This window comes from Vicugna pacos, chromosome 3 (assembly GCF_048564905.1).
Source record: "Vicugna pacos chromosome 3, VicPac4, whole genome shotgun sequence".
Lineage (NCBI taxonomy): Eukaryota > Metazoa > Chordata > Mammalia > Artiodactyla > Camelidae > Vicugna > Vicugna pacos.
The window spans coordinates 80,844,378-80,871,401 of NC_132989.1; the positions used below are offsets into that span (position 1 = coordinate 80,844,378).

The 27,024-nt window shown below is 39.8% G+C and overlaps 1 protein-coding gene across 1 annotated transcript in view; it reads left to right on the forward strand.

Moving 5' to 3' along the window:
* Positions 1–23,827: 23,827 nt before the first annotated feature.
* Positions 23,828–27,024, forward strand: part of LOC140695678 (endogenous retrovirus group K member 7 Gag polyprotein-like) — a 448,384-nt gene continuing 445,187 nt past the window's right edge. The window contains exons 1-2 of the mRNA XM_072958636.1: positions 23,828–24,028; positions 25,448–25,581. The gene's annotated coding sequence lies outside the window, so the exon portion shown is untranslated. The remainder of the gene's footprint in view (positions 24,029–25,447; positions 25,582–27,024) is intronic.

Below are 27,024 nucleotides of genomic sequence, written 5' to 3' on the forward strand. Positions count from 1 at the left end.
CATGGGAGCTCCTGCCCCTCCCCCATCCCTTGTCCTACGTGTCTTTTCCATCTGGCTGTTCCTGAGTTATATTCTAATATAATAAGCAGATCATCTAGTGAGTAAAATGCCTCCTTGAGTTCTGCGAACCACTCTAGCAAATTAATTGAACTCAAGGAGGGGGTCATTGGAACCGTTCATCTGTAGTCAGAAGCACAGGTGACAACCTGGACTTGAGATTGGCATCTAAAGTGGTGGAGAGCAATCTTGTAGGACTGAACCCTTAACCTGTGGAATCTAATGACATCTCCAGGTAGGTTGTGTCAGAGTTATGTTTGAATTATAGGACAACCAACTGGTGGAGAATCGCTTGGTGGTGTAGGGGAAAAACACACACAGCAGAATTGGGTACAGAACCCTTACGTTCTAACAGCATTATTCACAGTAGCCAACAGGTGGAAACAATTCAAATGTCTGACGAATGGATAAACACATGTAGTATAGCCATACAATGGAATAGGATTCAGCCACAAAAAGGAATGGAGTGATGCATGCTATAACATGGATGAACCTTGAAAACATGATTCTAAGTGAAAGAAGCCAAACACCAAAGGTCACATAGTATATGATTCCATTTTGTGAAATATCCAGAATAGATAAATCCATAGAGATGAAAACAGATGAATGGTTTCCAGGGGGAAATGGTGAATGACTTCTTAATGAGTACAGAATTTTGTTTTGGGGTGATGAAAATGTTTTTGGATCTAGATAGAGGTGATGTTTGTGTAACACTGTAGATGTACTCAAGGGGACTGAATTGTACATGTTAAAATGGTTAATTTTAGGTTAAATGAATTTTATCTCAATTTAAAAGAATGAAGCAAACAAACCAAAATAAACAAGATAGTACTGGAAAATCTGCACAGAGATGCCATTGACCACTAATGCAATCTCTCATTTACTACCAAGAAAACAAAAACAAAAACAAGATTACACTGTATAGCACAGGGAAGTGTGTACAAGATCTTGTGGTAGCTCACAGTGAAAAAAAATGTGACAATGAATATATGTATGTTCATGTATGACTGAAAAATTGTGTTTTTCACTAAAATTTGACACAACATTGTAAAATGACTATAACTCCATAAAAAAATGTTAAAAAAAAATCCCAAAACCTCAGGAGCGGTAAATAATGGTTTAGAGGAGGATTTACCTGAAACGACTGAAGCTTTAGTCAGAGTCCCTTGTTTGGGTGGTCCCATTTCAAGTTCCTGTTTGGGGCCCTTGCACTGTCTTTGAAACTAAGGTACTACATCTATAAAACCTCAGAGGGTTGTGAGGACTGAGCTGATATCACAAAGTCCTGGTTTTTGTAAAACTTACAAAAATAACATTTCAAATTTCAATTACTTGAGCCTACTCTTTCTACTTAGAGATTTAGGTCGTATTTCTCTTTGGGTTATGGTGGCAAGGTGGCCACAGGCACTTTTGGAATCAAGCTGACAGGAGGCTGAATTGGACAAACAATCAGTTTGGGTTATGTGTGAGATGTATATGTTACATTTATAAAACTTAGATAGTGTGATAGCTGTATAGACAAAGAGATTGGATCCAGTTTAAATGACTGTGCTGCCCCTTTTCACATCAAAGAATGGTGGACTACTAGGCAGGTTGGGTGTAGCTCAGTGGTAGAATGCATACTTAGCATGCACAAGGTCCCGAGTTCAATCCCAAGCACCTCCATTAAAAGAAAAAAGAAAGAATTTTTTTTTTTTTTAAAAAGGAGGAGGGTATACCTCGGGTTCTTGCTTAGCATGTACAAGGTCTTAGGTTCAAGCCCTAGTACCTCCATTAAAAAAAAAAGTAAATGAATAAATAAAACCTAATTCTGCCCGCCCCCCCACCAAGGGAAGTCTTTAAAAAAAAGTTTCAGCAAGAATGGTGAACTACTGACAACGAAGGCCGCGCATACCTCTCCAATCTGCCTGGCTGGCTGGCAGGGAAGGAAAACTTGCATGTTGATGAAGGAGGAACCTCGGTGGATCGGCAGTGAAATCTAAAGTAAAAAGCAGCCTGGTCCAAGGTGTCCTGCAGGCTGTAAAATGCAGTTTAATCAGGGTGCCATTTTTTTGTTTTTGTTGTTCAAATGATTTTAATTATTGGAAAGCGCAACTTTTAAATATGCAAATAAAAATTTTAAAACCAGAAAAAGAAATTTTTGTTCAACCAAAAAAATTGTACTTAATCACACATAATCAAACTTAGTAATTGAACACATACTGGAGGAGGAGTTGTTTTTAGCTCTAAGGGAAAACCCACTGATATGCCTGCTATGTCTATAATGTGTGTATTTATCCCGTAGAAGTCCTGGGTTAGGGCAGCTGCTCAACAATGCAGTTGGGAAGCACAGTTTCATGTATTCTTACAGCTGCACTATTGTATCTGTAGGGGTGGAAGCAGAAACAGAATCATGAGAAGCATTAAGGGAACGAGGTCGGACCCAGTGATATCTAAGTCCTAATCCTGGGACCTGTGAATATTACCTTATGTGACAAAGGAGACTGTAGACATGATTAAAAGTATTGAGATGGGGAGATTATCTGGGTATGTCTGTACAGCTATCACACTGTCTAAAAGCAATCACAAGTGTCCCTATGAGAAGGAGAGAGGAAGATTTGACACACAAAAAAAGGCAAAGTGACCACTGAAGCAAGATGCTGTAAGGTGCTGATTTGAAGATGGAGGAAAAGTCCCACAGGCCAAGGAATGCTGGAAAGGCAAGAAAACATTCTCTCTTACAGCCACTGGAGTGAGTGTGGCCTGCTGATACCTTGAATTTGGATCAGTGAAACTGACTTCACATTTCTGACCTCCAGATCTGTAAGAGAATAAATATGTGTTGTGTTAAGCCACCAAGTATGTGGTAATTTGTTACAGCAGCCATAGGAAACTAATACAGATAGAGAGCTAAGTTACTGCTAGCTGTACTGTGTCGGAACGACTTCCAGTAATATTCTTGCTACCCACGTGTCAATCCACCAAGCACAGTGACAGGAAAGGACAGAGGCAGACTTTTATCATGCTGGAAATGTTTCATGTGGAATCTTAACACCAGAAGCGTATATGGCCAGTAGCAAGATTTGAAATGTACAGAACCAAAATTTAGTCTGGGAGAACTATTCCAATTACCAGGCTTATGAAATTGTTTTCATTGATTTCTAGTCAAAGTAGAAATTCTGACAGTAATATATTTGATAACACCTCCTATCAGTTGCAAATGCATTTCTTCTTTTTTGTTGGGAATGTGCAAAATAGAACTTACCAGAATTTCCATGTAAGACCCAAATCTGTTGCCATTCTACAAACTGTGTGTATGTGAAGTCATGTGCTTTTCGCCTCCCAGTGTGTTGGATTATTTTAGCATTTCAGATGCACCTTGTCCTGCAAAAATCCTGGGATTCCAGATGAAATGGCACACCCTGTTGCCAGCTGCAGTAAAACAACCAGAAGAGGGATGTATTCAAGTGACCAAACTCCTAACATTCACTAGTAAGTCAATGTGCTCAGTGTGTGGGAGTTATATAACAGTAAGTACTATGAGTAAATGTGGAGCTCAGTACAAGATAACAGCACTTGAAAAATGCATTTGGATTGCTCTTGGGCAGGGGTTGGCAAACTATGGCCCAGGGACCAAATCCAGCTTGCTGCCTTATTTGTCAGTAAGTTTTACTTGGAGCACAGTCGTGCCCATTTATTTACATAATGTCTATGGCTATTTTAGTGCTAGAAAAGCAGAGTTGTGTAGCTGAGACAGACTGTCAGGCCTCCTGTGCCAAAAGTGTTTGACCTTTCATTACAGAGCTTCCCAAGTCCTGCTGTCATATGCCTTGATTTCAGGTAAGTTATGTTGTATACATTATATGATATATTACATGTTAATCACATAAGTTATCTTAAAGAATCACTTACTATACCAAAATATAGATATGAAAGCTATATTCCTAGGGAAGCCAAGAACAAAAATTAAAAAAAAAAAAGCTGGCAGAAGCTTTAGAATATCAAAACCTCTCTTATTTGTGTCACAAGATAAATGCAACGCCCTGGTGCTCAAAATCCTGAGGATTAGGAAAAGAATCAAGGTAACCAAAGATCATAGTTAATAAAAATGGAGACAGAAGACATAAAGATATTTATCAGGACTGGGACCTTCTCAAGCAGGAAGCGATAAAGCAGCAGGAAGATGAACGTGACAGTCAAGAAAAACTCACTTGACATCAGCAGACGGGCATGAAGATGAGCCACGGCTGCGTTATGACCAGGTCATTGATTCTGATAAATGCTCTCATCTTTCGTCATGACTTGTTATGGTGAGCACTCCCTCATCCCACAATGTTTAATGACTTTTTTCAGAATCACGATCCCATAATATTTATGAAGAACCAAATGGAACATGAATGGACAAAAGAGATGATGCTTCTTTATTAGATATTTTGGAAAAAAAATCATTGTCATATGACAAGGCAACCAAAGATAATTCAGCTAAAACTATAGGAAAACGAGTATCCTTGAAGCGTGTCAGGAAGCTAATTAATAAAAACAGTGTCTATTTTTTTCTGAATTTTGTAACACTTGTGATCTTTATCACTTTTTAAAAGCTCACAGGGAAAAAAATGTGACAATGAATATATGTATGTTCATGTATAACTGAAAAATTGTGCTCTACACTGGAATTTGACACAACATTGTAAAATGATAAATAAATAAAAAATGTTAAAAATAAATAAATAAAATGAAAGTTTGTACTTTGTTGCAATTTCCTTTTTATTTTAAATAAATATTTACTTTGTATTTAATATTTTGTATCTGTAATAGCATTTAATATTCTGTATCAAATATTCTGTATATACTCATATTCACTTTATAAAGATACATATTTATGTTTTAAAATTTTATTCATTTTATATTTATGTACATTTGATGTAACTGATGAAGGCTAAGTGTCTAGTTTCCTTTTTATTTTGTAGGTAGAAGACTTTCATTCACTGAACCTCTGCCATTTTACATACATAGTCAAATAAGTGAGGTGAAATTTGAGGGAACAAAATTAAATTTTAAAAATCCTTGTGCAACATGTAGCTCATTTAAGTAAACAGATATCGCTTAAGCAATTTTCAAAGCCTTGATAAGATGTCGTCAACATGATTTAAATGTGAGATTAGCTAATGTAAGTAGCAACTAGAATTAGAGCTCGTACATTTGGAGTTATGATGGAAAGCTCTTATGGATACTCTTTTATTGCCCACAAAAAGAAATACGAGAAATGAAAAGGAATTGTGTTTGCCTGTGTTTTTCCTGAGGTGCATTGCTTTGCAAGATCCTCAGGGAGCAAAAGGATAGATGAGTTATGTGAAGGAAAACTATATAGAGGATTTAATTATTTCAAAATTGCCTATTTTTTGAAACCAGGAATAACTACAGAGGCCTTTATTTAAAAAAAAAAGGAATGTCTATTTTTCCTAGGGAAAATGGCAATAAATATAGCATATGACTATAATAAATAATTTTGTAACCTCATTCCAAGGTCTTCATTCTGAAGAGTCAGATTATTTTTTAATTCCCATCTGGCCTCTGATTTGTTGTTTGGTTCCCTAAAGCGTAGTAGCACTGAGACCCTGCAGGGACCGAGCTCCCAGGCATATGGGATGGTCCTTTCGGCCACCTCACTTCAGCATTCAACATCAAAAATTCACTTCCATTGCCAAATTTGCTTAGATTTCACCCACATTTGCCTTTGCCATCTCAGACTCCCAGAATGCTGGAGACTCAAAGACCCTCAGAGACCATCTCTGTCACAACATTTTACAGATGAGGAGGGAGGCCCAGGGTGGTGGAGGTGCCTTCTGATGCTCTGGCCTTTATTTGTAGAGGTGGAACCAAAAAGAACCCTGTGGCATTTCCAATCACACTTTCCTGCTTATTATCTTTTATGAGCTGGGCTGTAACACGGATTTAGAATCATTACACATGAAACCACACTTATAAAGCTCACTCTTCAGGGCCTCTGATGAAACAGCCTATTATAAAACAGCTGAGAAAAAATCATCCACAATTCTCTCAGATGTTTCTCAAAACAATTTTTATTAAAAGCAAATAAAATGAGACAGAGACAGCCAGACACACTTTTTCAAATAAGGATTTATGTGATTTATTGGGTTTAATTCTCGGTTTTATTTTAGCCCCACTTTAGTACATTTCATAAAGGATAGTGGCAGAGTGAAAGCCACTTTTAAAAGGCAATTTTCAAAACAGCTTTATTAAACAGTTCACATTTAAATTTAAAGTGTACAGTTTGCTTTTTTTAAAGCGTATTCACAGAATTGTGCAAACACCACCACAATCTAATTGTAGAACACATTCATCACCCCGCAAAGAAACCCCATATCTATTAGCAGTCACTCCCCATTCCTACCCACCGCCTTCCCCCAGCTGGAGACAACCACTAATGAACTTTCTGTTGGTATAGATTTGTCTGTTCTGGACATTTCATACAAATGGGCTCATACAATATGTGGTCTTTTATGGCTCGCTCTGGTTTCTTTCACTCAGTATAACACTTTCACATTTCATCCATGTTACGGCATATGTAAATACGTCATTCCCTTTTATGGCTAAATAATATTCCATTGTATGCATAGACCACATTTTATTCATACATTCTTCAGTTGGTGACTGTTTGACCAGTCTCCACCTTTTGGCTATTATGAATAATGCTGCTATGAACATTTGTGAACAGGTTTTTGTGTGGCGTATGTTTTCATTTCCCTTGGGTATTTACCTAAAAGTGGAACTGCTGGATCCCATGGTAACTGTACATTTAACATTTTGAGGAGCTGCCAGACTGCTTTCCAAAGTGACTGCGCTGTTTTACAGTCTCACCAGCAGTGCATGAAGGTTCCAATTTCTCCACATCTCAGAAACAAATTTTACACTTTTAATTGGCAAACATTCAGTTATTTATGGAGCATCTCCCAGGTGAAAAGTTCTTTTGAGATGCTGTAATTTTTGAAATACTATCAATTCATTTGTGGAAAAACTTAGAACTTTTCAAAAGATTTCTTCCTGAAGGGAACTACATCAGTCAGTTCCCAGTGAGGAGACAGAAATTACACCAGAAACTTGAACAGAGAAAATTTAACATAAAGAATGATTAACTAGTAAAATATAATCAACTACAAAAGGGGTAAATTAAATGCAAAAGAACACAGGAGTAGCAAATGTAGGGAGCAAATACCCTTCCAGGGCCTAGGAAGAATACTCAAGGAAGGAATAAATTTGAGGAAGGGTTGCCCTGCCCTCAAGGCTGAGGTCCAGACTTTGTTGGGGAGGGAGAGGCTATAGCCAGGGGTGGTGAGCAGTGAGCTGTGAGAGTGCCTACTAGGATCTGGCAAAACCTCTGGGAAGGTAGGTCCCATTGGCATGGCGCCCACCATGTACTGTTGGCAAGCAAGCTGCCTACTGGGCTGAAAGTGAAACTCAGTAAGAAGCCCTTACTGGGAGCTGGTGACACTCCCTGGTGGGGGGTGCCACTGAGTCTCTCACATACCACTGGTGGCATGCTACAGGAGCAAGAAGGATCAGGAAGAATGAAGAAGGAAGTTTCCTTCCTCTGCTATACCTTACAGCACCCCTCCAGCACTCTACCAGCAAAACATACCAGCTGGCAAAGAAGTGTTTACAAAGTCCAGATTAGGGCGAAGAAAGGTGGATTTGGAGTTGAGAGGCGATAAACCGATAACTGGCAGTCAACTCCTGCGGCTACTTATTGTCCACACGCATCCTGTTACACATATTATTGGAAATTTCGTGCAACACACAAAGCTAACTCTACTCCCAAAGAAGTGCAGATGTTCTCCTCTGTCCCCGCTAATGAGGAGACCCATTTTGGACAGTCATTTATATCCTCTGATAGTGGTGTTACTTACTCTTCACATTTGGTCACAGTCCCATCGAATATTCTCTTCCTAAAGGCTAAATTGCACAGTTTGCATTCAGCAACTTACATGTAAAATAATGAAGGGAAGAAAGAGAGGAAAAAAAGAATATGGTTAATATGAACAAATACATTCATACACATAATATACAAAGATAAAATATGTAAAAAGACTGCAGTTCTCATTTCTGTAACTGACAAAGAGGCCATAGTTGATACCTATGGCTTCCTCCTTCTACTGTCTATTCTACAGCCCTCTTGCCCTTAGATGGTCAGGGTTCTATACTGGTGGAGTGACCCAAATCTTCATTTCCAAGGGTCTGAATTCTCAATAATCCTGCCTTTAAAATTTTTTTGATTCGTAGTTCCATTAACCTTTACTATTTGTGCTGCCAAAGGATCCCCTGCATTTCAGACATGGTCCTCCCTGCCTCCATTGTGCAGGAGCACCCCAAAGTCCCCTTGGTAACCAGAATCAACCACTCCAGACAAGAGTTACCCCTCTTGCTGTCTATTGGTTTAGTGGCATAAAGAGTACAGCATGGCCTGGTGGCATTCTCATCCTACCATTTAATGGAATCATTTTCTGTCCCTTGGTGGAAGTATTGCCTCATGAGAACTAAGACCTCCAAGCCAGCAGTGCTCAGAGTTGCTGGGAAGGGAAGCAAAAATTCTGCAAATAGATTCTCAATATTTACATAGTGAGAATAGCCACTTTTATTTCCACACTTGTATTCCCAGATTCCTGTATTATGGCTATGAAGGAGAGAGCACCATATAAAGTCTCTGATTCAAGGCATATACATTATTCTATATAAACGCCATGTTTTCAGAGCCTTGTCTTCCAATTGGTGCTGTAACTGAGTCTTCAGTAAGCCATTCAACATTTCAATCAGCCCAGTTGTTTCTGGGTGATGGGATGTGCAATAAAACAATTTTATTAGTTGAGCCTAAGCCCATTGCTGTGCTTTGTTTGCTATGAAATCAGTCCCTTGATCAGAAGCAATGCTGTGTGGAATATTATGATGATGGATGGGCATTCTTCGAGTCCGTGGATGGTGGTTCTGGCAGAGGCATTAGGGGCAGAAGGACTGATCCATATTCAGAGTATATGTCTAGTACTGTGGGGAGAAATGCAAGAGGTTAACATGATCAAGCTGCCACCAGGTGGCTGGCTGGCTCCCCTGGTATATGGTGCCTTATCAGGGGCTCAGTGTTGGTCTCTGCTGTTGGCCAATTAGAAAATCAGCAGTAGTGGTAGCCGGGTCAGCCTCAGTGAAGAGAAATCTCTGTTGTTGAGACTTTGCAGAGCCTCTGTCCCTGACACTGTGGTTGCAATGCTCAAGGGTCCTCTGGGTAGAGGTGGAGTGGCTGGGGAGAAGTCTCATATCAGAAAGCATGATCTTAAAGAGCCTCTTCTGTAGTAAATGCCCTTTAGTTATAAGCATCCACATGCAACACAAACATCTTCATAATGTGCTCATTCTGAGAAGTCTATTCACAGACCTTTTCTCATTCTTTGTTGAAACTCAAGAGAAGTATTTGGCCACTAGGCCTAGAGTTTTTTCCTATTAAATCCTGTTTTCAGATCATCATTAGATCCCTGGAGCCCTTTATGGTAAATTTGTCTATCTGGCCTTTGGTGGTAAATGGCTGCCTCATGGCTTCTGTTCCCCTGGAATCCCATCATCCCATGAAATCAGGGGTCTCATTTCAATGGCAGCTTCTTTCATGGTCACACTTGGTCTACAAGATGAGCGACCACAGAGCTTTTCAAGGATACAGATGCTCAACTCAGTTAAAGATTTATCAATGACTTAATGAAGGGAATATATTCTGGGCCTTCTTGGGGAATATAATTTGGAGGTAAGTGTACAGATCATACATAATAAATCTCCAACATTCATATCTCCCTTAGCTTTTGTATTCCCCTGCATCTGAGCCTCATTAAACGTAGACCAGTCTTGAGACCAAGTTTCAGTTAACCAGCCACAGAAATTGTTAAATCAACTTCTAGCTGCATAAGCCAACACATTAAATCCAGAATCGCTAGTAAATAGACCCATATCAATGAGTTTGATTCAATCTAATTATATTCCATCTTCCTTGTTCTAACACCCTTATAATCTACTTCCACACGTGTTCTCCAGGTTTATGCCAATATATTTAGCAAAATCTTGTAATTCTTTTGGAGAGTGAGCTATTTCCTTCTATTTTGAGCATGCTGAGAATTAGCCCTCGTTATGGGCCGGGTGGCTGCAAGAGGTAATTGTAGTGGTGGTGGGTCTAGAAGAGAATGACCATGCCTTTTCAAGCTATCTTCCCTAGAGAGATGTTATCATAGGATTTTCAACAAAAGAAAGGTCAGAGTCCTCAGACAAAGGAGAGCATGCTACTTCTACTGGTAAGGAAGACCCGGGGCACTTGGGGTTTCAGGATTGTCAATTTCATATCAATACAACCCGATGTCCTCATTTCATATTTTAGGGCTCCATCCTTTCCAAATCAGTGCCCTCACTTTTACATGAGAAACACTGAGATTGTGAATTCAACTGATGTTAAAAATTCAACAACACACACTATTAAATTTTTTGTTTGATTTTTAGCCCTATCAGTCCAGTGGCTACAATAAGCAAGAAAAAGCAAATGTCTCTTGACTTTTTCATGCTATATGATTAAATAATACTTCTTTTGGCCATTTTGATGTCTTATGTTTTAGTGGTAAGAATACTTTCCGGAGGAACACAGGATTCATTAAAACGTTAAACAACATTCAGTTCTGTCATCGCCAATTTGCTTTGTTTTGATTTTTACGTCTTGGTGTTTTTATCTGCAAAATAAACTTTTCCTCCTGACCTCCAAGTCAGGGCATTGTGATTGTGTAAACACATATAGATATTGTACGTCTTCACAACGCACCGGTTCCATAATGCAATAAAAATAGGTAAGCTCAATGAAATAAAGACCATAAACGTCTCTCTGCATAGTTGAAAAGTATGCTGTGAAGATGAAGTACTTCCCTCACAGCGAGTATGACTCTCAATCCACAAATATTGGTGTTTTCCCTACATTCCGTCATAATTTCTATTTTCAGCCCCCATTCGGCTAGTGTAGTGAAAACAGTCTCGGTCAGGCCAGGGCCCGCTTTTCCTTCTCATCCTAGTCCGGGCTCCAAGGAGCGGCGCCCACGTCGAAGATGATGCTTGCGCCCCGATGCAGCTGCTGGTGAGTGACTGTTCTGCCAGGTGGTCCCGGGTCCTTGAGCCTCCTCAGTTGCTGCTGGGTCATTCCTGGTACCTGCCTGCGAGGCATGTTCATTTCTGGTGGTTCATCCCACTGTGTTCATGCCACACTTCGGAGGACAGTGTCATCACGGTTTCCTGCTTCTCTGAAGTGCAGAGGGAGCCAGCATCCCTGCATGACGTCAGGCGTAGCCTCTCTTTTCCTGCAGACTTATCATCCAGGGACCCTCCTTTTTAGGTCACTCCTCTCCCCAGGCTCTGTTCCCCTCTAGTCCCCTTTTCTTCTGGGGTGGTGGTAGGGTGAGGCACAAAATTGTTTTCCTTTTTCGTTTGTCTCAGATACTTTGTAAAGTCCTCAGTTCATTTTTCTCAGCCTCAAGGGCTTATTTCTCACGCCACCGCCCCCACCCCTGCCCCTATGCAAAAATCAATTCCAAGAAGTCTCATAGGCCTTGTCTACTTTCTGCCTCAATTTACCCCTAATGAGCAAAGAGCTGACATTCTGCTTGTAAAGGGGAGGATAGTAAAAAATGAACAAAACGTCGTATCTCACAACTCTTTTCCCACCTTTTAATAACTATTGATAAATCCTAAAAATTGCTGCCTATTTGAAAGTTGACCAAGTAATTAAATTCTAGCAATTATAAATTATATATTTATTACATAATGTAATATGTGTATTATGAATGTCAATATCTATGGCATAGATACACATTGTAACTGCTTCCTTTAAAGCCCTTTCTCTTGAACTTTCAACATTTGAATTGGATTCAGAATACAGAACAAGCACATCTCTTAAAAGTGTCAGACATGCTAGATTTCTTTCTCGGCTCCCATGTTAAAAGTAAACACAACATAAAACACCCATGAAATTTTAGACGTTAAGAATATGTTTTATATAGTTTATGTTAAAAAAATTTCTGAGTTATACAAACTTGTAGATTATAAACAAGTTACGGTCATTTGGGGAGGGGAGGAAAGCAACTGGCAGATTCAAGAATTTATACACAAAGTAGGTGTACACATAAAGTGCAGCCTTCTTGAAACAGCCAGAGTTTCAAGTCTAAACCTCCAGAGTAATTTATATGAAAACTTTTCAAATATCATGCAGGAATACATTCAGAATATGCAAAATGATCCAATCTGGTTTGATTATCTTGAATTGGCAGACAGGTCGAGAATTTAACAAAAGCCAAAACAGGAGGAAGTGAAGTGCACTCACTGTGAACGTGGCCTTTTCCCATTTAAAAAAATGATGATAGTTTCTGCTATTTTGAGAACTGTGAAGTGGGAGAAGCAGATCAATCTTCCATACTTTGAAAACAGGATTTTCCTGGCCCCACATCTCCCTCCCTACTCGCTCCTACATCTCCCTCCCTACTCACCCCCAATTCTTTAAAAAGGAAGAAAAAAAAATCCCTTCCTACCTCTCTTCCAGAACAATTTCATAATTATATTTGCCGAACATTTAAGCACGGATGTGATAAGCTGTGCAAATAACTTACTGTGTGGTGGCATGAAATGACTGAGAAAGTAGCTGTGTTTTCTAACGCTTGTTTGTTCCCCATCTTTATTCTCCATCCCTGCTAGCTGAGGGTAGCGAGAGGGTTCTGTGTGGACGTCTGAGTTCCCCTTTCTCCAGGAGAGAGTTAAGAGGCTTTTGTTGTTCGGCCTGTGCTCCTGGAGCTGCTGCACTGGACTGATGCTGGAGGAGAACTGGAAAGTTGAAGGGGAGAAACTGCACCACGGAGGATGTTAGAATGCTGGGATCCCTGGTGGTCGTGGGAGACCCTGGCTTCAGAGTTGGGGCAAAGACTTCAGTGGTGGGGTGGATCCTGCGAATCATGGAATAAGCCAGTTTGGTTGCATAATATACTCCAAGATTCTGCAATCGAGATAGAGGACCAGACCAGAGACCCTTCTCAAAATGGATTACAAAGCCCCAGTGTTCTTGTGTTGGTGGGTGGAAGTATATGGGGGTCTGAACATGACTGAGATTAAACTTCCTGTCAGTCCTAGTGGGAGAAGTCTCATACACTTGGAATTAGATTTGGAAAAGTCAAGAAATATGACATTTCATGGACCTGGGAGTTGTGGAACAAATCTATACCCATTACATTTGTTTCAGAAGCTTAAGCAGTAGATCCTGCCTTCTTGCTATATTTACTCTACACGTGTAACCAATGCAAGGCCATGTCAGCTTCCCTCTTGGGCCAGAAGATTAGGTTCTATAAAGAGTTAAGGAATGTCAACAATTTAACACAAGAAATGTTTACTAACTACTTTGTTAGCCTAGTAGGTACTACCTGCTAGGTACTATGAGTATGAGGAAGAATGTGTGATATCTGCCCTTGAGGAAGAAAGAACAACCTAAAGCACTTATAAATTAAATCTATAAAGTATTAATGACATCAGTAAAAAATCTGTATTATGGGTGTGCCAGGGCTGGGGCCAGGAGGGCCATCTCAGAAAGCAGTGCAAAACCATACGTCTTCACTCATGTTTCATGAGGAGGAAGGGACATCTTTAGACTCAAGAATTGTTTTTGTTTTTGTTTTCTCCAGGCAGTGGTAATTAGGCTTACTTATTTATTTTTTTCATGGAGGTACTGGGGATTGAACCCAGGACCTCGTGCATGCTGGGTTTGCACTCTACCACTTGAGATATACCCTCCCCATTAGACCCAAGGAATTGGAAGAGAATGGATAGAAATCTTGTTTCTGTTCATCTGCAATGTCAGTTTCCCCATTATAAAATCTGTTCATATGAAAAGCAGTTTAGTACACAAGGAATCAGCAAGGTTGTTTATTATGAAAATCTGGAGACAGGTACAGATGAGGCCAATATTCTAAAGCTCATGGGATTTGTTAAAATATTACTTAGAAAAAGAAATAGAAGATCATAACTTAAGAAAAAATATAAATTACCCTAGGAAGAAAGGGAAATCAGAAATCTCGAAGGCTCCCTTGGAGAAAATCAGGTCTGTAGTTCCAACCCAGTCAAACGATATTGGTTGAAAGCGTTCATGTGCTCTGTGCTAGAGAAACAAATGAATATCAGCCTTTCCAAGGACAATGATAGGAAATAATCCTCTAATTATTTTCAACTAGAAACAAAATAAATTCAACAGCCCACACTACTCAACAGCCCACACTGTTCTTCAAGCCACTATCTCAAACCTTTTTCTCCATCTTTTAGATTTAAATTATAAACTTCTAAAAAATGGCAAAGAGAGATTTTTTTTCTGAAAGTTTTGTTAATGAATGGATTCCTTTTGATCGAAGTCCAGGCAGGAGAAAAGATAATGAGAGAAACTTAGTGGACAAGCAAAACAGAGACTACAATGTTTAAGAATTAGCTAGAAATAGTGTCTTTTTTTTTTTTAAATTGAAGTATAGTCAGTTACAATGTGTCAATTTCTTGTGTACAGCACAATGTCCTAGTCATGCATATACACGCATATATTTGTTTTCATATTCTTTTTTATTAAAGGTTATTACAAGATATTGAATATAGTTCCCTGTGCTATAGTGTGTTGGTGTCATTCGAATCTAAGACAGCCAGAGCACAACAGTGGGGGGATCTGTGCAGTGCATTTCTCAGCAGAGAATAGAACTCTGTAAAGCCTAGGGCAAGGAGCCTCTAGGAGAGGAGGAACGCATGGAAGGGCCCTCACTGCTGGGAGAGCCTGGTCTAGTCCTGGGACTGCACTTAGTTCTGTGAGGCCTCGGGCAAATCATTTACCTCTCTGGGCCTTCACTCCCTCATCTAAAACTGAAGACCCTGGATTAGGCCCTCCCTCAAGTCCTAAGATTTTTAAAACTCAAGAGCAAGCACATATGAATATGGTACCAGGTAGCCTGTGTCCTACCCTTTGCAGGTAGGACAGGTATGACTTACGTGTATTTGTCTCTAGTCCAGAAGTTTGCATGTTCACTAAGAAAGAATTGGAAGGATTCAGAGCAATAGGATCTATTCTTTGTTACATGGCAACTCTTGGCCAGAAAATAGAGAAGCTTACTTCAAAACTGCCATCTGGTGTTCGTGTGGGGGTAGGATGCTGGAGAGAGGAGGATGTCCCAGGGGATCAGGTGAGGGGGTTGCTGCGACATCTGAACCAACTGAGGAGCCTTAGAGGTGTGAATGATGACTTCTTCCTTCATGTGGCCATGATTTTCTCTTGTTTTTCAAAAAGTATGAATTGGATCATTGTTTTGTCCTGTGGAAAAAAGAAAATTAAGGGAAAGTGCTTCCCAACACTAATAGCAACATATATCTCAGGACTAACTACTATTTTTTAGAAAACTGAGAGAAAGCGGCCTTGCTGTATAAAGGATGGAAGATGCACGTATCATCTGGGGAGAAAAGAGGCTGTTATTCTGTCCTATCCACATACACAGTTTTGCTATAAAGATAACAGAAAAGTCAAGCCTTTCAAAAAAAGACTGCATGGGCACTGGAGGTAAGGTTACACATAAGCAAAATCTGAGTTTGTTTCAGCTACGTTGTCCCTATTGAGGTCAGAGAACAGTCAAGAGGGATTGGTGGGCAGAAAGCCAAATGATTGACAGGTGTAGAGTTACAGAAAGAGAGTGATGATCTGTGTCATAAGCTGCTGACATGACTGGGGATTGACCACTGGGTTGAGCAACGTGGGGGACATCGTGGCCTTGATACAAATTTTTCTCTGGTTAGAGTGGGTTGTAAAGAGAACAGACCAAGAAGTAGAGACACCAAGCGAAGACAACTCTGGGAAGACTTGTTAACCATTTGTTATTATACCAAGTGAATTGTGAAGGAGAATTTTATGGCCAGAAGAAAGCCTTCTTTGAGCTCTGGTTGTACTTGCTTTGATGCCAGGGAAAGTTAAGGTCATTTGTGACAAAGTCAAGGTCGTTTGTGATACAATTATTCAGGAAAGTGGCTTCCTAGAAAGTTTACACTTTCTTCAGAGGTAGTCAGTTTCTCTCATTTGAGTGTCTCTCCTTTCTATAACAAGCTGGACTGCGATGCAAAAGCAACCTAATGAAAGTTCCTTCCCCTATGAACTTGAGATTTGTATATATTGAGTATACTTAACAAGTGCTGGTTGGCTTGATTTGGTGCTGGGCAGGCTCCCACAAAGAGAGCAATTCAGACTTATTACCTCTCCACACTTGACTTTTTAGCATTAGTTTCTTGAGAGCTTCAGGGAGTGTCTGGGAACTCCTCTCGCTCCCCCCTTGCCATGTAGTGACCCTCGTCTTAGAACAAATTGACTTACCGCGTTGGGGGTGGGGGGCAGCAGAATGAAGTCATTGTTTTGCTTCAGTGTCTGCTTTTCTCGAAGGACTTCCACCATCAGGGAGTCTATATTTTTAGAATTAGCATGTGCTGCTTCAATGTTGTGAACATTCATTTTAAACCTACTATATTTAGTGAAGGTTTAATTATCCAAGTAGGGAAACTAGTTTCAAGCCATCACCTTTCATTCCTAGCTCATCAGAACAGTCCCCAGCAGCTGAGAATGGCAATTTCAGCTACACCTGCTGAGGACAGCAGACAAGAAAACTTCCACTGCTGGAGTTCAAGGTGAGCAACTGGGGAAGCCATTCCTCCCACTCCTGTTCCAGCCCCGCCACTCTCACTGGGACCTTCCTCTGCAACACACCCTCTGTGGGCAGGTTCTGGTGGTGCTGGGTGTCAGCTCCAGTGCATGGGAAATGTTGTCCCCTCCTACGCAGCAATCATGATTGGATTTTCCAAAATAACACTCAGGTAACAGGATCTCTGTGCCATTTACAAGTACATAAGATGCTGGGGAACTGTGCTCTGGATGAGATTCTTGGGTTTGTCGTGGATGCCATTTATTCTTTCCTCCCTTACTTCTTCTGACTGGGTCTTTTCCAAAGCCATGCCTGGGGATGAAGTTGGGCCAGTCAGAGGGCTGGGTTGAGGAGTTCCAGGCTGCGGCAGGCATGGATGAATTTGATGCAAGAAGGTGGCAGGTGGGAGACTGGGAAGGTACCAAGCGGCACAAAAAATGCCCCAAGACACAAACATTATATTTTGCACTTTCATTTACTCATTCAGCAAATATTTATTGACTGGTTGTGGGAAAGCCATGGAGCCTGGCGCTACTGGGGAAGGATACAGATGAGTAGAAAAAATTATCCTAATAAATGTATCATTACAAAACGAGAGCTCAGAGAAAGAGGAATGTTTTATGAGTGTGTAACAAAGGGACCTGAGGTGACTGGGTCAGCGAAGGGAGGTGATGCTTGAGCTGAGATCTGCAGAGGAGCCTCCCACATCTCTGTGCATATGCATCACCTGGGGATCTTTTAATGTGGTGTCCTGTTGTGGGTCAGGAGTCTGAGGCAGGGCAGGGCCTAAGATTCTGCATCTCTAGCCAGCTCCCACATGATGCTGACGCTGCTGGTCCATGGATCCCGTTTTGCAGACCACGGACTCTAAGTGGTCCACTCTCTTCCATCCTTAGTTCTCAGCATGTGTGAGGACATTTTTCCCCTTTAAGGCTGCTCTTTATGTTTACTTTAAACTTCATCTTTCCTTCTGTAAATAATGGGGCTTCTATTGTAAAAGGGCAGACTAAAGATATTTCTTCTACCCTTCTCCTAAGAATTTGCCTGAAAAAAAAGGAGAGAAATATGAATTTACCTTCATAAAAGTTGAACACTAACCCCCAGAAGATAATATATGGGAAGTGCTGCCCATGCAGGAAGGTCAAACACGGGTGCAGAAAGACTCCCAGAGTGGGTGTTTGTGGACGCAGAGCTTAGACGAAGCTGGCAGGGAACTGTTTTCCTAAGTAGACAGCACTCTGAAAGGCAAATCCAATTGGCCCTTCTTTGGAATCACAGGAACAACATCTACCTGTGATGAGGGTGGGAGGCTGGATTCCTGGACCTTATTTCATCCCACAGAGAAATGGAAAAACCAGAGGTGAGTTAAAAATAAAAACCATGTAGAAATGCCGCCTTTGGTCTGTCTCCTGCTGAGGCAGGGTGCAGGAGAGGCTGAAATGAGTTCTGCTCTCTCGCCGCTAATATCTGTTGGCTGGAGAGGGGTAAAAGCTAAAAGAAGTCACGCATGTAGCCTCGTCATAGTGAGATTCTCCCTGAACCGCTGAGAATTCCTGCTAGCCGGGAACTGCTCACTCCCTCCCCAACAAGTACCACCTCTAACATCTAGGTAGGAAGCACTTAATTTAATGATGAGCAATAAAAGGCAACCAGCACAGCTCCATACAAAGACAGTACAAGACAAAAGGAGGGAGGGGGCAGGGGGTATATACAGCCGAAAAACACCTTCACAATAACAAGTGGCCCCCAAGATGCTGAAAGTTACGTCCAAATAAGTGGCTACGAATTAACAGAACTTAGTGGAACAATGAAGAGGCTCAAAGCAGAGCAACTGAGAGCTCGGGGAAACTGACAGGGGCACCACAGAGGAGATGAACCAAGATCCTCAAGAGTTCAGGAAGGAGGCAGGAGAGGAAAATAAAGCCATCATGGAAATTCAGTCATACTGGTGTAAACACAAAGGAGAATTAAACACTGCTGACATCAGTGAAGATTAGGTGGGCAGGATTAAGAAAAGCAAGCAAAATAAACTAGAAATGAACAAAGTTAGAATGGATTAAAGAGAATATGGAAGACATGGCAGACAAAAGAATTGCAACATATGCCTCATTTGTATCCTCCAAGAGGAAGCCTGGAGATATTCAGTAAAATGCTTTAGAAAATTAAATCAGACTCAACTCTACACATGAAAAGGGCACACCGTAGTCCAGGAAAAGCGAATACAGAATGATCAACATTGACACATATCCAGGTAAATTTACCAGCCTTCGAAGACAAATTCTTCTGTCATCCAGGCAAAAATCAAACTATTGTAAAGGGTGGGGAAATCAAGCTGTTATAACAGCAAAAAAAAAAAAAAAAAAATACACAGGGATATCAAAAAGCAAGAGAAGGGGTTATAAAATGTGAGTAACAAATTTTAACCAAACATATGACCATAACAATAAATTTAAATTATCTAACTCATCTATTAAAAGAGATTTTCAAATATATAAAAAGAGTGACATCCAATTATGTGGAATAATAAAATAACAATGATAAGATATAATAGTAAGATATACCTGAAACAGTGAAGCCCAGAAAAGGCTGAAGACAAAGAGTTGAGTAGAGACATTGCTATGGGCTGAACTGTGTCCCCTCTTCAGATTCGCATGTTGAAGCCCTAACCCCCATGTGATTATATATTGGAGATGAGTAAGGGGGCGAATTAAGGTTAAATAAGGTCATAAGGGTGGGGCCTTCTAAGAAGTGGAAGAGACACCAGAGCTTTCTCTTTGCCATGTGAAGACACAGCGAGAAGGCAGCAGTGTCCACGCCAGGAAGAGGGCTCTCACCAGAACCTGACCACACTGCCACCTTGGTTTTGGACTTGCCAGTGTTTAGAACTGTGAGAAAGTAGGGCTTTGTTGTTCGAGCCACCCAGTTTATGGTATTTTGTTAGAGCAGCCCAAACTGACTAACAGAAAGGGAGGGGGGAGGGAAAAGCAGCATTTATAACTGTGTGGTGGTGTTCAAAACAAAAACCATCCAATTAGGCAAAAAGTGTACTTGATAACAGTAAAGGATGGAGCTCATGATGTAATTTAATGGGATGAATAAATTCTCATGGAAGACATGGTGCCAAAGTTACGGGAAATAGGAATAGACAGGAATGCTTTAATCGTAGGAAACTTCAATCCTTATCTCTTACCTACTGACAGATAAAGTAGAAAAAGCATGTGAAGATACAGATGGCCTAATGGACATAATCACTAAGATAGCTCTTAAACATACAGCAAGCTGTTCACTGTGAAAACATATAGTTTCCTTTCAGGTATCAAGGGAGCAGTCACAAAAATTAACTACAAGTTAAACCACAAAGACAACTGATAATTTTCCCCCCAAAAATAGACAATATTCTATGATGACCATTTTCATAATGGTCATCAGAAAGTAATAATAAAAATAGAAAAAGAAAGCCTTCTTACCTCCTAGACGTTAAAGAACACACGTTAAATAATTATTGAAACTGAAACTGCAGACTACTTAGAAAGCAGCAAAAATTAAAACATGACACATTGGAGACTATGAGATCATGCTGAAGCAGTGCCTAGAGGAAAATTTGTAGCATTAAATACTTATAATTAAGAATTACATTAAGTGAATTAAGCAAATACCAGAACTTACGAAATAGAGAAAAAAAGTTATAGAATAAAACGTTAACAAAGATAAAAGCAGAAATGAATAAATTTGAAAAAAATTTTAAATGGCAAAACTAAGTCCATGAGTTGTGCCTGAATAAAACTTTAAATAAAACTGTTTGCTATGGTCATGTTTTGGAAATGATCTAATTTTTATGGTGTAAAATATACATAACATAAATTTGCCATTTTAAAGTGTAAAATTCAGTGGTATTAATTATATTTACAATGTTGTACAATCATTGCCACTATCTGTTTCCAAAAGTTTTCATCACCCTGAACAGACGCTCTGTGCCCATCAGGCAATAACTTCCCTTCTCCCCTTGCTCCAGCCCCTAGTCACCTCGAATCTACTTTCTGTTTGCATCAATTTGTGTAATCTAGATATTCCATGTAAGTGGAAGCATACAATATTTGTCCATTTTTGTCTGACTTATTTCACTTAGCATAATTTTTTCAAGGTTCATCCATACTGTAGCATGTGTCAGAACTTCTTTCCATTTTATGTCTGAATAATACTTCTTGCATGTATAACCACATTTTATTTATTCATTCATCTGTTGATGGACATTTGGATTGCTTCCACCTGCTGGCTATTGTGAATAATGCTGCAACAGGCTTACTTTTGTAAGGGAGAAAGCAGAAATCGATGAAAAAAGACAGCAAGAGCAGAGAAATAATCACAGATAAATTAACAAAGATTGTAGGAGACTTATTTGCTCAACCATAAGCAAATATATTTAAAATCTAGATAAAATATGTAATTTCCAGAAAAGCAAAAGTTCTAAGGCTGGCCCCAGGAGAGTTGGAAAATCTAAAGCACTCAATTACACTTGGAAAAACAGGAAAGTTGTTGAAAGTCTGCCCCTCGCCCTAACTACCTGGTGCCAAAGCTTTCACAGGTGAACTCTCTATAACTTTAAACAAGCAATCACTCCATTGCTTTTTAAACTCTTCTAGAAAAAGAAGAAGAGCCTCTGATTTCTTTTTATAAAGTAAAGATTACGTTGCTGCCGAAGTCTGCCATGGAATATCCACAATAAAATGAAGGAAAACCACAGACGAGTGTCTCTTGTGACTATCAGTGCAAAAGTCTTCAATAATATATTAGCAAACAGAATCCAAGGTGCCAGAAAAAGAAAAATAGAACACGACCAAGTGAGGTTTATTCCAGGATAGCTTAGTATTAGAAAACCTATCAATGTAACTCACCTTACTAATGTATTAAAACATGGGTGTTCATACCCTTGGTTGCTGAAACTGTTTGCTATAAAAGTAAAATCCATGATGAATTATGGAAAAAAACATAAAACAGACCTCAATTCATATTACCTTAATATAACAGATTTAGCTTACCTCAAAAGGTGCAGCCACTGTGGAAAACAGTATGGAGATTCCTCAAAAGACTAGGAATAGACTTAACATATGACCCAGGAATCCCACTCCTGGGCTTATATCCAGAAGGAACCCTACTTCAAAAAGACACCTGCACCCCAATGTTCCTAGCAGCACTATTTACAATAGCCTAAATGGACATGGAAACAGCCTAAATGTCCATCAACAGATGACTGGATAAAGAAGATTGTGGAATGGAATACTATTCAGTCATAAAAACCAACAACATAATGCCATTTGCAGCAACATGGATGTTCCTGGAGAACTGGAGAATGTCATTCTAAGTGGTAAGCCAGAAAGAGAAAGAAAAATACCATATGAGATCACTTATATGTGGAATCTAAAAAAAAAACCAAAACAATACAAAACAGAAACAGACTCATAGACATAGAATACAAATTTGTGGTTGCCAAGGAGGTGAGGGGTGGGAAGGGACAGACCGGGATTTCAGAATTTGTAGATATTGATAGGCATATGTAGACTAGATAAACAAGATCATACTGTATAGCACAGGGAAATATATACAAGATCTTGTGGTAGCTCACAGCAAAAAAAAAAAGTGACAACGAATATATGTATGTTCACATATAACTGAAAAATAGTGCTCTACACTGGAATTTGACACAACATTGTAAAAATGACTATAACTCAATAAAAAATGTTAAAAATAATAAATAAATAAATAAATAAATAAATAAATAAATAAATAAATAAATAACAGTTGGAATAAATTAAGTTTACTCAAAAAAAAAAAGTCAGCTCATGCCTGATAGGTAAACAACTGAAGCGTTCACACTCAGGACAAGAATGTCACTATCATCACATTGGTGAACATTAATCTTGAAGTACTAGCCAACTTTTTAGATGAGAGAAAATATGAGATGTACAAATGCAAAAGGAGGAGGTAAAGTCATCATATTTACAAAGACTATGACTCTGCCTAGAAAACAAGGAAATTAACTGAATGATCACAGCCAATAATAAACAGTAAGAGAACTGAGTAGTGTGGCTTGATACAAAAATCAATAGTTTTTATACATAGAAACAATTGGTGCCAAGATGCAATTGAAGAAAGGAAAGAAGCTGATTCTAAAGATTTTATGGAAAAATAAGCACACAAGAATAGCCAGGAAAAACTGTGACTCAGGAAAGCAATGAGAAGCATGAGTGATCTGAACACATACTACAAAGCTAAAATAATCATAGCTCTCTGGGGCACAGATAGCTACAACAATGGTACAAAAGAGAATGTTCACTTCTTTTTGTGGATCACAGTAAAAAAGTTTGAAAACTCCTACATATGTCATATATAAGTTTTCCATAAGAATACATGTACATGTGTACTTGGATATGCATAGAACAGCTTTGGACATATTGATGTATTCAAGAAACTGCCACAGTAGTTGAGCGGCTGAGAGTCAGAGATGGGGAGGATATTTCACTTTACGTTCTTTTATAACTTGAATTTTGTACCATTTACATTATTATCTCTTCACAAAAGTAACTCATCTTTTCCCCAAGTCCAACATAGGATATGAATAAGGTAAAAAATACTGCGGATGGGTGTGGAATGATTTGCTTGGATCATTCCAATAAGGGCTTTGAATGTTTACTTGCCTGTGTCTGGAAGCTTTCCAGACCTAAATTCCCCCAAGAGAGACTTCAGGGAATCGTACCAGAGTGGACACATTGACATTAGGTTTTTCCAATTTTTCCCACTCTAGCCTTTCCTCTCTTCATTCAGTCTGCAGTGGGAGGCCAGGGTGTGGCTTGGATGTAGAGGCTTAATCATTAGCGCCATCACCTCCACTCAGCTGACACTGATAAAACCCAAGCAGCCTCGGGATAACACGCAATGCACGTGATAGACATGTGCTTGCAAACACATGTTTAGGCAAAGTCCATAGCTTCCTCTTCTCAGTAGACTCCTGCTCCGCTCCCTTCCTATATAGAAACTCTGGAGTCTGCCACATGCCTGCCTGTTTCCCACGTCTCCAAGAGAAAAGGGCTGTCCTCTTTTCTTCTGAGAAAACACCACAATTTGCCGGTCAGCACGAAGAATGTTCCCAGTGTACTGAACTTCGGTTTCAGATGGCAACTCAAACATGGATGTGTTTATGTTACCCTTTATGAATATTCCCATCAGCAAAGCCTTTGGTAAGTAGTAGGGGAAGTGGCTAAGCAGAATAAATTCCAGTCTTGAAGCTCCTTTTTTATCCTGCCCTTTTGGGGAAGAGGCTATAAAAGCTCAGGGTGGTGGCTGGGTCTTGAAGGTCAGGGTCATTATCAAACATTTGCTGAGACTTTAACGAGAACGTATGTCTGTACTAGGTCAATATGCACAGTTGTGCCGGGAAGGAAGGCGGGGTTCTGATACAAGGACTCTCTCTGGAAAATACCCGGCCACCAGTTCTTTGAATTGAAAATGTCGTCCGAGGAGAACTCGGAACGTCTTAAGTTGTCAGAGCAAGAGGACACCTCTCAGGGAAGCAGGGCTAAAACTTGGGTTTTGACTTGGGAAACACCCAAAAAAGGCCAAGCTCCTGTGTGCTCAGCGTGTAATTCTGCCTTAAAACAACTTTTGTTTTCTATTTTTTTTTAAGCTACTGAGCCCTTAAATTTGTTATAACCAACTGAGAAAAAAATCTCATTTTATCTTCATTCCTAAAATTGTTTAAGCACCGGTTATAAATAGAAAAACTTCCTCAAATGAAAAACATTACACGTGGGTTTTACCTTTAAATGTATTTTGTTGATATTTCATCACGGGTTCTGGCAGCAAAAGCTGCCGAGGTAAGGAATCTGACGTAGTTAATTTATTGTGCTCTGTATACAGCAGCGAGGATGCTTTTCCTGAAAAACATCATTTTGCTGAAGTCCCTTTCTTGCTGAAATCTAAGTTAGCTGCCCACATCACTTGATTTCCCACAGCAAGTTATTCTAAGCCCTCACTGTCATTTTTATTTCCTCTCCTCCTCTGAATCTTCCTCTCCATCTGCAGGATTCCTGTTTCTTTGCTTCGCCAAGTAGCTGTGTGGCTAAGAGCCAGTCACTAGAGTCTTAAGGTCCTTTGTCTTGGCCCCATATGAGATGTATCAGAGTCAGCGTGAAGGTGTCCTGTGACTTTTGAAATTTGAAAATAAAGCAGCCAAGAAGCTTGACATTGAGAATAACCTGCATCGGGCTCTGTTTCCCCCATTACTTAGGAAGGAAAGCTAGTGGTGAACAAGCAGATTCAGAGCTCACATTGTTGCCACATGATCCAAGGAAGCAATGTGTATCTTTCAAGATCAAAATAAAAAAAATTTTTTTCCCTCAAAGTTACCCACTGCATTCATCTTTTTTCCCTCTTGGTACTGAAGTTATTTCAAAATTTCAAATAACACTAAAGGATTTGTGGTTGTCCAAAACTGTGGGTTTTTTTTTTTTTTTGGAGTGACTTAAGGATTTTTAAGTCACTTTTCAGCTCTGAAAATCATATGACTCTGAACATGTGCCCTTCCTCAGCTCAGGAAGCCGTTTAGAGCAAACTGACTTATCTGCTTTATCCAGGCTGTGCTTCTTCCCTTCTTACAGCCATCTCCTCCATCTGAAATATTCTTCTTTGACCTTCTGACAAACCGTGAGCCTCCTAGATTCCCTGCCCGAGGTGAATTATTCCATCTGGACTGGACCGCTGTGTGCAGCCTGGGAGCCTCCTTATCTTTAAGGTATGGGGCAAAATATAGATGAGAGAATCCACTGTGGTAGAAGCAGTAGTTATAATAAAAACAAAACCAGTCATTTTATGGTGATAATAGCAGCTAACATTTATTTGTTGGACTCCTTTTATGTGCTAAGCATTCTATGTTCATTATCTTACTACCTCTTCACAACAACCTGTCGGGTGGGTGGTGGTGTTAACCCAGCTTTTGGAAGGGGAAACTGAAACTTAGACATTGTAGAACTTGCTTAAGGTGGCGACTGGTAGAGCCAGGCTGCAAACCAACGTCGTGCGACTTCCATGACCCATGCTTTTACCTGTGTATATTCACATTGTTTTTATCTGCGTCTGCACAATCTTTCTCATGAGACTCCTGGAAGGCAGGTCATGGTCCCTTTAATTCTTTTATATCTCATCAGAAGGCTGTAACAAAAGATGTCACAGAAAAACTTCTAACTGGCATTACTTCTTAGGGGAAAAGAATTCTCAAGCAAGCTATCACTGAGCCGGTTACCTGAATCAGAATTAATTTTCGCCAATAGCAGGATACATTCCACAGGCCTTCAGGTGACAGAAGGCTTTAAAGGTTTTGTGTAAGTTGTTCCTCTTTGTCATATCTTGACCCTCCTTCTGAGTGCTGGAGTTGCCTAATCGGGATTCTGAATACGAAAGATACAGACTGCTCACTTAGAAGTCATGTTAATGGCTAAAAAAGATTATAGTCAGTTCCAACATGATAAGATTAGTCTCCTAGGACTGAGTTATTTTGGTGCATTAATTTAAACTTCTTTTAGTGGCCGTTGGCTTTCTGCTTAATGCCAATTGAGGCAACAGATTAATTCCCTGTAAATAGTGGAATGTCTTGTTGCTTAATTCCGGATTTTATGAAGAACTAAGATATTTATTGATTAAACAAATAACTGCTGCATCCTCGAAAGCTCCTGGGACAGTGTTTTACTCTAGCATCTCAAACTTTTTATGCAATTAAGTGACCAACAAATGTATCTTGATGATGAGACTGGTGATAATTCTGGAGCGTTCATTTTAGACGTCTTAAAAATTACATTCTCCAGAGCAGCTCAGTTCGTAAGTAATTTTGGGATTGTGTTATTTCAGAGGGAAATAAACAGAAAGGAAGATTTTTAATAGTGTAAATTTCTCTGAGATATTAAAAATAAAAGAATGCCACGGGCTGCCCACTCTTTTCTGTAAATTGAGGTGCAACGGGGCACTTTGTTTCTTACTGTCTATCTGGGTCAAGAAGAGGCCTCTGACTCCTGTTTATTCTTCACCTCTCTTATTCTCATTTAGAAAAAATCTGACAATTTCTGGTTTTAGTTCTCTCTTTCAATCTTCTACCATTTTTCAAAGATGACTCTCTGCCCATCATCTTAGAATAAAGTCTCCAAAGGGAAGAAAGGACAAGCTAAGTGTGGGAGTTAGCCGGGGT